Raw genomic sequence first — 10,557 nt, forward strand, 5'->3', positions numbered from 1 at the left:
AGAGGGCTAGGGTTACACAGAGTCGGTTACAATGGGAGGAGATCTACATATAGTATTGCCAAGCTTGCCTTCCACGCCAAGGAAAGTCCCATCCAGACACGGGACGAAGTCTTCAATCTTGTATCTTCATAGTCCGGGAGTCCAGCCAAAGGTCATAGTCCGGCCATACGAACACCCCCTAATCTAGGACTCCCTCAGACGGTGTCGGTGTACAAAAAGAGGGGTACACTTTTTGTACCCCTATAACTGTGCACGGGCAGTCTGAGCCACGGACACCACCGCACTGAGCAAGGCGAGGGAGGTGAGCCAAGGTAAGGCCAAAGCTCGAAAGGAGCAGAACAACGCCAAGACCAAGACCACAAAGAGCAAAGGGGACGAAGTGGACTCCCCCGGCAAGATTCTTGCCGGTGGGCGGTTTTAGCAAACCCGGCAAGACCCTTGTCGTGGCAGCTTGCCCCACACCTACGGAGCGAATCACCCTTGAGTCCACTGCCCCCATGGGGCAAGGATTCGGGAGACATCCCCGTGGTGGCATGCAGATCTTTGTGAAGACATTCAAGATCAGATACACACTATAGAAGATGACGACCCTTGGCGGGATCCCAGCCAAGGAGGACCACAAGGCCCCCGGCAAGAGCCTTGTCAGGGATGACAGCAGGCGCCACGACAAGACCCTTGCCGGGGCCCCGGCAAGACCCTTGCCGGGGCTACAGCAAGGCCCTTGCCAAGGACACCCATAGGGCCACCATCAGGCCCACGCCAATCCAAACCTCCACCACCGTTAACATGCAGCTAACGACCCAACCAGTTGCGCAGGCACCTGCATGGAGGCAAGCGGATCTTCGTGGAGACCCACCGCTGCGCCACCTCAGTTGCCTGCCTGCCTACATGGCACAACAGGCACCGCTGGCCAGGGCGCGTCTCGACACGAAAGGGAGCGGCGACGGACGAGATTGGGCTCTCCCCCGTCCCTAATAAAGCAAGGACACCTAAGCAAGATGCATTAAATGCGCCTTGTCATGTAATGCGAGGGATAAACTCGTATCACTGTACCCTTTCCACCTCCTGTGTGCCACAGTGGCAACCCCTTTCCCTATAAAAGGAGGCCCAAGGCGACCAGGAGGAGGATTCAGCTTTTTGGAGCTCCTCACGCCCCATTGCTAGCCCAAGAACACAGATAAACAAACCACCAAAGCAGGCATAGGGTTTTACGCATCCTCGTGGCCCGAACTTGGATAAAGAACCCGTGTGCTATCTGTTTGATCCGCTCTTCTCACGACCCCGCGCCCCGCGATCGTAGTAGGGATTCTTGTGATCCCATAGGTGTCGTCCTCACACCGACAGACGGCCTGTGTGTCCTTTGGAAACCGCAGGGCCGTCATTCCACGTCTCCCATTATGCCCGCCCCTCACGCTACGTACGCCGCATTCACGACACGGGGTGGGCGACTGGCGCATGGAATACGAGAAGGCGTGCATCATGGGTCGATGCCCATGCGCCTTCAATTGGGTGAGGAGGACGGTCAACAGCCTCGCCTGCTTCCACTTTAATGGGCCGGATTGGTTGAGAGAGGCGGCCGGACCCCAACCTCGCCCCTTTATAAGGAGGGAAGGGGGAAGGGCGGCCCGCCTCAATCTTTCTCCATCTAACTCTCCTCCTCTTGCCTTCTTTTCCTCTTCTGCCATGACGAGAGGACGCGCCGGTGCCTCGACGGTGGTGTCGAGGGTCGCCGCCCGTCAACGTGCCCCTTTTCCCAAGATCCCACGGTGGCAGAGACATCCACAAGGGGAGGGGGAGAGGACGAGGCCGAGGCTGCCATGGCGTTCGGGGGAGAGGAGGACGGGGCGGTGCATCAGCCTCGCCTCCGCCAGCAGTCCCTCCCCTGATGGAAGGCTACGTCGGGGATCAGCCCCGTGAGTTCTTCATTAGGTTGCGCAGGCCAGCGCGTCACCGTCTTCGTCTCCCCACCCCATTTGCTCGAGAGATGGAGCTCGACCCGCCGCAGGCACTAAGGTTGCACATGAGGGGCTGGGGGAATAGAGGCACGCAGGTTGATGTCAACTTCCCGGCCCCTCATGTCATGTATCTCCACCGTAGATGGAAGACCTTTGCTCGCATCCACAGCCTGACACCGGGGCTCGGTCTCTACTTCAAGCTGATGGAGAACGACCTTCTCTCCGTCAAGGTCTTCGGAGACCTTGGGACTCACCTAAAGTGCTGCGTGGAGAGATCCTCTGATGATGAAGATTCTTCCTCGAGCGGGAGTGACGGGGAAGACAATGACAGCGACGACGAGGGCGCCGGGCGGGAGGATGACGGGTCCGACTAGGCACCGGGCCCGCCGTTCCCGGGCGGCGGCGGGAGTTGCGACATTTGCATCTGGCCTCCTCTCCCAGTGGGGCCAGCTCCTTGAACTTCTCGGGGTCACCTCCTTGGGCGGCTGGCGTAGGGAGGCCGGAGAAGGCGAAGAAGGCGGGTGGTGGGCTGTCAAGTCGGAGTACGATGGCACCGATTCCTACGTAGTGTATTGCCGACCCACTGCCTCATCTTCCAGCTCTTCCTCTGGTACAATCATCACCAGGCCCCTTCTGGACGGCCGCCGGGATGTCCTCTTGGTGTCTTCTGCCGCTCGTACCTCACCTAGGCGCTTCTTTTGCCCCCTAGTATCTTGTTCCGCTTCCTGGGGAGAGGGACAAGAAAGGGATTACAAGCATCTTATCTTTTTTAGCTTGCAAGCCCACGGGCCTTAGTTGGATTTAAAACTTGTAACCCTCTTTCTTATGTTTACATTCCGTATGCTGTACCCGTATGAGACGTATTAATGAAAAAGGGGTGCTTGCTGGGTCCATTGTGTGTGAACCAAGCCCATACCAAGGAACGAATCCTTGCTATTTTTAATATAAACAATGTCACCCGGCAACAGGCCTTGCCTCTTCCCTACCCCGCTCAGCCGCACTCCCGCTTCTGGCGGAGGCAGTGGTGAAGTAGGGTTAGGCCCTACGCCTGTTTCTTTGCCGCCGCGGCCACAACCAGATTCTGCCCTAAGAAATGATTCTTTGGGTAGAGGAAAAAGGGGGCACGGTAGCTTAGAAACAAAACTAGGCTTCATACGCCCCTAGTTCCATACGGTAATGCAAGGCAGAGGATGAAAAACTTAACTGAATCTGCGGCCCTTCCACGGCAACTTTGGCTTGACGGGGTCGGATCCTTGTATCTTCAACCCCCGGCAACCTTGGCTTGCCGGGGCCGGAGTGCCAACTTGTTCTTCTCATTTCCACATGGCTTAGCAGATATGCTCATGCATCCTGTGAACCAAAAAAGAAGGACAGAGAAGAGCAGAGAGATGCATACTCGACCTCTATGCTAGGGGTTAGTCGCTGCTAAGCACTGTCAACCCTAACAAGGAAGAGACTCAACCTAGCATGCATGCAATAACTTAGGGCGCCATCGCTTCATTTATTTATGCTTAGGGTCTGCGCTTGGCTCTGTATAGAGGGTTACATGCCTCGACGGCAAGGCTCGTACAAAAGATGGCTTGCCGGGGGCCCGGCAAGCCGCGCGCTATGGGTAAAACTTGCGAAGGTGTTCAATGTTCCTGGAGTTTCTCACTGGAATGGCATCTTCGGTCTCCAGGCGGACTGCACCAGGCCTGGTGACTCGTATTACCCGATAAGGGCCTTCCCACTTTGGTGTCAACTTCATGGAATTCTTGGCCGACTGAATGCGCCGAAGAACAAGGTCACCTTCCTCAAAGCTTCGGGCATGCACCTTGCAGCTATGGTAGCGGGGCAAGGATTGCTGGTAGCATGCTGCTCTCATATCCGCCCGAAGACGATCTTCCTCAAGGAGCATCGCATTGTCTTGCCGCAATTTCTCTTGCTCAAGCTCATCATAAGTGAGCACTCGAGGTGACCCGTATATGAGTTCCTTCGGAAGAACTGCCTCTGCCCCGTAAACCAGGGCAAAGGGTGTCTAGCTGGTGGCTCGATTTGGCGTTGTCCTGACCAAAGAACCACCGACAACTCATCAATCCAGCGCCTTCCACTCTTGCGCAGCCTGTCAAAAATCTTTGTTCTTAAGCCTTGCAGAACTTCAGCATTTGCTCTCTCTGCTTGGCCGTTGCTTCGCAGGTGTGCCACAGAAGCAAAACAGACCTTGCTGCCGAGATCTTCATTGTATTGCATGAAGGCATGGCTTGTGAACTGTGTGCCGTTGTCGGTGATGACCATGTTGGGTACACCAAAACGGCAAACTAGCCCTTTCAAGAACTTGATGGACGACTGAGCTGTCACCTTCCTCACTGCTTCCACCTTAGGCCACTTTGTGAACTTGTCGATTGCGACGTACAAGCACTGAAAGCCCCCGACAGCACGGGGGAAAGGGCCCAGTATGTCGAGCCCCCAGACCGAGAACGGCCAGGAGAGAGGGATAGTTTGAAGGGCTTGAGCTGGCTGATGAAGGTTCTTCGAATGAAACTGACACACTTCACACTTGGTTACTAGTGTCGTTGCATCCTGGAGGGCAGTGGGCCAGACAAAACCTTGCTGGAAGGCCTTATCGTCAAGGGACCTTGACCCTATGTGGGAGCCACATATGCCTCCATGTATCCCTGCCAACAACTCCAGTCCTTCCTCGCGAGGGAGGCATTTCAACTTGACACCATTTGGCCTTTTTCTATATAGAACATTGTCAACAAACTGATACAGGGCAGACTGACGGGCCACTTTCTCTGCTTCTTCCTGCTCCTTAGGATGTTCCCCTGTCTGAAGGAATCAGACGGTATGTTGTTCCTGTGCCGGAGCCTAAGGCTCGATGGCAAGGACTAAAGGAATCTCCTCTGCCATGGGAGCGGCCGTCTCTACGGCCAGGGCTTGACGCCCTGCCGGAGTCGGTAGCCCCACAGCAGGCTCAGTGTCCACGGCACCATCCTTGCCGGCGGCTCGAGGGAGCTCGGCGGGGAAGTACTTGTCGGGTCATGATTTTCCTTCGCTTGTTCTGCTCTGTTGATGGTTCCATGGATGGTTGAGTCAGCTGGAGCACAAAGGTACCTGGTTCCACAGGTAGTTTGAAGGCAGCGTGCTTTGATAGGTTGTCGGCGATCTCGTTCTCCACTCGGGAACGTGTTCCGCCTGTATACCATCAAAACACTCCTCCAGCTTCCTCACCTCATCCATGTAGGCCTCCATCAACGGACTTTGATAATCCTTGTTAACTTTCTTGACGAGAAGCTGTGAATCACCTCCGACGATGAGCCTTCTAACTCCGAGGTCTGCCGTGATCCTGAGATCGGCAAGCAATCCATCATACTTTGCAGTGTTGTTTGTTGACATCACTCTTGGAAAGTGCATCTAGATGACATACTTGAGGAGCTCTCCGGTGGGGGAGACAAGCAGCACGCCAGCTGATGTCTACTACACAACCTTATTCTTGTAGACATTGTTGGGCCTGCAAGTGCACAGGTTTGTAGGACAGTAGCAAATTTCCCTCAAGTGGATAACCTAAGGTTTATCAATCCGTAGGAGGCGTAGGATGAAGATGGTCTCTCTCAAACAACCCTGCAACCAAATAACAAAGAGTCTCTTGTGTCCCCAACACACCCAATACAATGCACTAGTTCGGCGAAGAGATGAAGATACAAGTGCAAAATAGATAGTAGATATAGGTTTTTGTAATCTGAAATAATAAAAACAGCAAGGTAACTAATGATAAAAGTGAGCGTAAACGGTATTGCAATGATAGGAAACAAGGCCTAGGGTTCATACTTTCACTAGTGCAAGTTCTCTCAACATTAATAACATAGATAGATCATATAATAAGCCCTCAACATGCAACAAAGAGTCACCCCAAAGACACTAATAGCGGAGAACGAACAAAGAGATTATGGTAGGGTACGAAACCACCTCAAAATTATTCTTTCGGATCAATCTATTCAAGAGTTCGTACTAGAATAACACCTTAAGACACAAATCAACCAAAACCCTAATGTCACCTAGATACTCCATTGTCACCTCAAGTATCCGCCGGCATGATTATACGATATGCATCACACAATCTCAGATTCATCTATTCAACCAACACAAAGTACTTCAAAGAGTGCCCCAAAGTTTCTACCGGAGAGTCAAGAAAATGTGCCAACCCCTATGGATAGGTTCATGGGCAGAACCCGCAAGTTAGTCACCAAAACATACATCAAGAGGCACATGATATCCCATTGTCACCACAGATAAGCACGGCAAGACATACATCAAGTGTTCTCATAAAAGACTCAATCCGATAAGATAACTTCAAAGGGGAAAACTCAATTCATCACAAGAGAGTAGAGGAGGAGAAACATCATAATATCCAACTACAATAGCAAAGCTCGAGATACATCAAGATCATGCAATAGAGGGAACACGAGAGAGAGAGATCAAACACATAGCTACTGGTACATACCCTCAGCCCCGAGGGTGAACTACTCCCTCCTCGTCATGGAGAGCGCCAGGATGATGAAGATGGCCACCGGTGAAGGATCCCCCCCTCCGGCAGGGTGCCGGGAATGACTCACGAGAGGTTTTTGGTGGCTACAGAGGCTTGCGGCGGCGGAACTCCCAATCTATCTTGATATTCGATGGTTTTAGGATACGTAGGGTTATATAGGCAAAAGAAGTCGGCCGGGGAGTACTCGAGGGGTCCACGAGACAGGGGGCCATGCCCTGTAGGGGGGGGGCCTATCTCCTGGGCTCCTCGAGGATCTTTTGACTTGATCTCCAAGCCTCCAGGATGATATTCTTCCAAAAAATCATGATGCCAAAGGTTTCATTCCGTTTGGACTCCGTTTGATATTCCTTTTCTTCGAAATACTAAAACAGGCAATAAAACAGCAATATGGGTTGGGCCTCCGGTTAATAGGTTAGTCCCAAAAGTAATATAAAAGTGTATAATAGAGCCATAATCATTCAAAACATATAATAATATAGCATGAATGCTTCATAAATTATAGATACGTTGGAGACGTATCAGCATCCCCAAGCTTAATTCCTACTCGTCCTCGAGTAGGTAAATGATAAAAGAAAGAATTTATGAAGTGTGAATGCTAGAAGGTGCAAAAGTTTGATCAATGATAATTTCAATCACCTTTACTGGCATCATTATATGTCATAACAATAATTCATCTCATAAAACTTTTCATGATAAAGTAACAAGCAATTCACATGTTAAAGCATAGACCATAAACTTTCTTGAAAACTAGCAAACTTCATTCTTAGTCATCAAACAATTGCAATTCATCTTACTTCCAGGAAGAGTCTATGTTAGAGCTTTGATTTAGCAAACTTCACATACTCAACTATCATATAGTCTTCTACAATTGCTAACACTCACACAATACTTGTGGTTATGAAGTTTTAATCAAACACAGAGAAAGATTGGGGCTTATAATGTTGCCTCCAAAAGTATTCACCTTTGGGTGATGTCGACAATAATAGTTCATGCTAACCTACATCCAATTGGATATATATATCAGGACCACCCTAACACAAAGTACTTGCCAAAGGATAAAATGAAAAAGGGAAAGGTGAAGATCACCTTGACTCTAGCATAAAGTAAAAGACATAAACTAAAAGATAGGCCCTTCGCAGAAGGAAGCAGAGGTTGCCATGCGCTTTTAGGGTTGGATACACAAAATCTTAATGCGAAAGAATGTCACTTTATATTGCCCCTTGTATATGGACCTTTATTATGCAGTCCGTCGCTTTTATTGCTTCCATAACAAGTTCGTACAAAGCTTATTTTCTCCACACTAATAAGTCATGCATATTTAGAGAGGAATTTTTATTGCTTGCACCGATGACAACTTACTTGAAGGATCTTACTCAATCCATAGGTAGGTATGGTGGACTCTCATGGCAAAAACTGGGTTTAAGGAAATTTGGAAGCACAAGTAGTATCTCTACTTGGTGCTAGGAATTTTTGGCTAGCATGAGGGGGAAAGGCAAGCTCAACATGTTTGAATGATCCATGACAATATACTTTAACTGAGATGCGAGAAAACATAACCCATTACGTTGTCTTCCTTGTCTAACATCAACTCTTTAGCATGTCATACTTAATGAGTGCTGACAATTATAAAAGATGTCTATGATAATATATTTATATGTGAAATCTCTCTTGCTTCAATATTCTTTCATGAATTTTTCAAATGATTAATACAATGCTTGCTAACCGTCAATGAATATACAACCTCTACTTCTTAGATGTGAAGTCATCACTCCCCATGGAATAAGCAAATGAGGCATATATAATTTCAGATTTATGACAATCAACTCATTCAACAATTTACTCATAGGATATAAGTGAAGCACACGAGTAAATGAAAAGCTACTCAAAAAGATATAAGTGAAGATCAATGAGTAGCTAAATAATTAAGCAACTATGTGAAGACTCTCTCTCATTAAAGAATTTCAGATCTTGGTATTGTATTCAAGCAGCAGGAAAAACAAAATAAAATGACATTGCAAGGATAGAACAACTCATGTGAAGAAGCAAAAACTTAGGTTCAACCGATACTAACCGATAGTTGTCGAAGAAGAAAGGTGGGATGCCTACCGGGGCATCCCCAAGCTTAGATGCTTGAGACTTCTTGAAATATTATTTTGGGGTGCCTTGGGCATCCCCAATCTTGAGCTTTTATGTCTCCTTAATTCCTTTCATATCATGGTTTCTCTTCTTTTTATCAAAAGCTTCATTCACAACAAACTCAACAAGAACTCGTGAGATCGATTAGTATAAACCAATGCAAAACCTTATCACTTTCTACTGTAACAAATTACTAAAATTATTATTCAACATTGCATACTAAATGCCTCTGCATATTTAATACTCCTATCCTCAAATAGAATCATTAAACAAGCAAACATACGCAAACAATGCAAACATAACAGCAATCTGCCAAAACTGTACAGTCTGTAAAGAATGCAAGAGTACCAATACTTCCCTAACTCCAAAAATTATAAACTAAAATTCCCACTGTAATAAATTTATCAGATCTTAATATGCAAAAATATTCAACGTTATACCATTCTCTGACTTTTCTAGAGAATTTTTGCAACAGCGGTAAACTTTCTGTTTTCAAACAGCAACATGTATACAAGCAAAATAAGCATGGAAAAGGCTATCCTTGAATTTTTTATTGAAACTAAAGATGCAAATCATTATTGTAAATAACAACAAGCAAAAACTATCAAATTAAAATGACGCTCCAAGCAAAACACATATCATGTGGCGAATAAAAATATAGCTCCAAGTAAAGTTACCGATGAACGAAGACGAAAGAGGGGATGCCATCCGGGGCATCCCCAAGCTTAGGATCTTGGTTGTCCTTGAATACTACCTTGGGGTGCCTTGGTCATCCCCAAGCTTAGGCTCTTTCCACTCCTTATTCCATATTCCATCGAATCTTTACCGAAAACTTGAAAACTTCAACCACACAAAACTCAAAACAAAACTCGTAAGCTCCGTTAGTATAAGAAAATAAAACCACCACTTAGGTACTGTAATGAACTCATTATAATTTCATATGGTGTAATATCTACTGTATTATAACTTCTCTATGGTTCATACCACTTAATACTAGCCATAGATGCATCAAAATAAGCAAACAACACAATGAAAACAGAATCTGTCAAAAACAGAACAGTCTGTAGTAATCTGTATCAAACGTATACTTCCGGAACTCAAACAATTCTGAAATAAATTTCTGGACCTGAGGAATTTGTCTATTAATAATCTGCAAAAATAATAAACCTAAAAGCTCTCTCCAATAAAAAATGGCAGCTAATCTCGTGAGCGCTAAAGTTTCTGTTTTCTACAGCAAGATCACATAAACTTCACCCAAGTCTTCCCAAAGGTTCTACTTGGCACTTTATTGAAACAAGAGCTATAAAACATGATTACTACAGTAGCATAATCATGTGGATACGCAAAAACAGTAAGTATAAATATTGGGTTGTCTCCCAACAAGCGCTTTTCTTTAATGCCTTTCTAGCTAGGCATGATGACGACAATGATGCTCACATAAAAGATAAGAATTGAAACATAAAGAGAGCATCATGAAGCATATGACTAGCACATTTAAGCCTAACCCTATTCCTATGCATAGGGATTTTTTGAGCAAACAACTTAGGGGAACAATAATCAACAAGCATAGGAAGGTAAAACAAGCATAACTTCAAGATTTTCAACACATAGAGAGGAAACTTGACATTATTGTAATTCCTACAAGCATAAGTTCCTCCCTCATAATAATTTTCAGTAGCATCATGAATGAATTCAACAATATAACCAGCACCTAAAGCATTCTTTTCATGATCTACTAGCATATAAAATTTACTACTCTCCACATGAGCAAATTTCTTCTCATTCGGAATAGTGAGAGTATCATAAAAGACTTGAACACTAAAAATTGTTTCCACATTAAAAGAGTAATGTTCAGAAAAATGGTAATCATAATCATGACAAGTTTTATAAATATAATCATCACTACTTTTTATAGCATAAGTTTCATCACAATAATCATCA

This window comes from Triticum aestivum, chromosome 6B, assembly GCF_018294505.1.
Source record: "Triticum aestivum cultivar Chinese Spring chromosome 6B, IWGSC CS RefSeq v2.1, whole genome shotgun sequence".
Taxonomy (NCBI): Eukaryota; Viridiplantae; Streptophyta; class Magnoliopsida; order Poales; family Poaceae; genus Triticum; species Triticum aestivum.